Source organism: Ctenopharyngodon idella, chromosome 2 (assembly GCF_019924925.1).
Source record: "Ctenopharyngodon idella isolate HZGC_01 chromosome 2, HZGC01, whole genome shotgun sequence".
In the NCBI taxonomy this organism is placed as follows: Eukaryota; Metazoa; Chordata; class Actinopteri; order Cypriniformes; family Xenocyprididae; genus Ctenopharyngodon; species Ctenopharyngodon idella.
Genome location: NC_067221.1, coordinates 11237 through 12500, shown reverse-complemented (window position 1 = coordinate 12500; position 1264 = coordinate 11237). Strand labels below are relative to the sequence as shown.

Below are 1264 nucleotides of genomic sequence, written 5' to 3'. Positions count from 1 at the left end.
TTACATAAACAAAAGTCTCAAATTTTGGCTGATACCGATAACCGATAATTCTTTATATTTGAAAGCCGATAACCGATATATTGGCCGATAAATATAAATCAAATTTTTTATATAATTTTTGAGAGCCTGATTACAAAAACAAAAGTCTCACATTTTAGCCGATACCGATAATTCTTTATATTTGAAAGCCGATAACCGATAAATTGGCTGATAAATCAAAATTTTTTTATACTTTTTGAAAGCCTGATTACAAAAACAAAAGTCTCCCCATTAAAAGTCATGTCCCAATCACACAATTATAATGTTCTCATTATAATATTATGTAGTCTATATGACAGACTTGCACTGTACGTTGCACTTAACTGTATTTTCCTTTTTGAAGTGATTTCAATCATATTTCAAACAATTCAAAATCATAATGGAGGACAGTGTGCATCTGAAGTGTCTCAGCTGAAGGAAATAAACCATTATTTATCAGCTTTAATATATCGGCCAAATTTTCTTATCGGGCCGATAACGATATCTTGATTTAGCAATGTTTAAATATTTGGACTAGAAAACAAGACAAAAATACTAAGAAAATCTTTTTTTTTTTTTTTTGCAGCGTATACACAGTCGTGTCTGAGTTTGCGTACTTGTGCATAGTATGTTTCTGACTGCTTGATAAATGACTTTTAACTTGAATATTCATATTCTTTGTGTATCTACAACTAGCAGTGTGCAGATATTAAAAACGAAAGGATATAAGCAAGTTTATAATATATAATCGAAGAAACAAATAAAACTCTTAAAGGCGGACAGACTTACGGTTGGTTGTTACGTAACAGGTGCTTTAACGGTGCTGTTTCCTGATCCTTCAAGGTTACAAAAAACCAACTTGAACTACTGTGTAAATAATCATGTCACTCTTAGATTTATAGAGCCTTCTCTTATTAATAAAAATCCATGTTGTCAAACATTCGCAATTCTCATTTTTGCTTTCTATCCAAATGAACTCATCCAATAGGCTGCATAAATGCTGATGCGTATACACTAGTGTGTGAATGCTAATGTATTATTAATGACAATAGCGTCTCGTATGAATTCATAATGAGCTGTCTATTGCATTCTGACATCGCTAATGAACATTAGTAAATTTGATTGCAGGTTAATTGAGGATTTTGTGCCAATGTCCTTGAAAATGTTCATCAGAAATTGCATGCAGACACACTCACGTATCTAATTATTGTCTTTCCCTGTGTTTTCAGTCGATGTTTCATAATTT

The 1264-nt window shown here is 31.7% G+C and overlaps 1 protein-coding gene across 1 annotated transcript in view; it reads left to right on the top strand.

Moving 5' to 3' along the window:
• The window catches only part of LOC127497874 (otolith matrix protein 1), an 11713-nt gene extending 10757 nt beyond the window's left edge, over positions 1 to 956 (top strand). Inside the window, exon 9 of the mRNA XM_051866643.1 lies at positions 1 to 956. This exon is cut by the window's left edge and continues 1118 nt beyond it. The gene's annotated coding sequence lies outside the window, so the exon portion shown is untranslated.
• The last annotated feature ends 308 nt before the right edge of the window (positions 957 to 1264 follow it).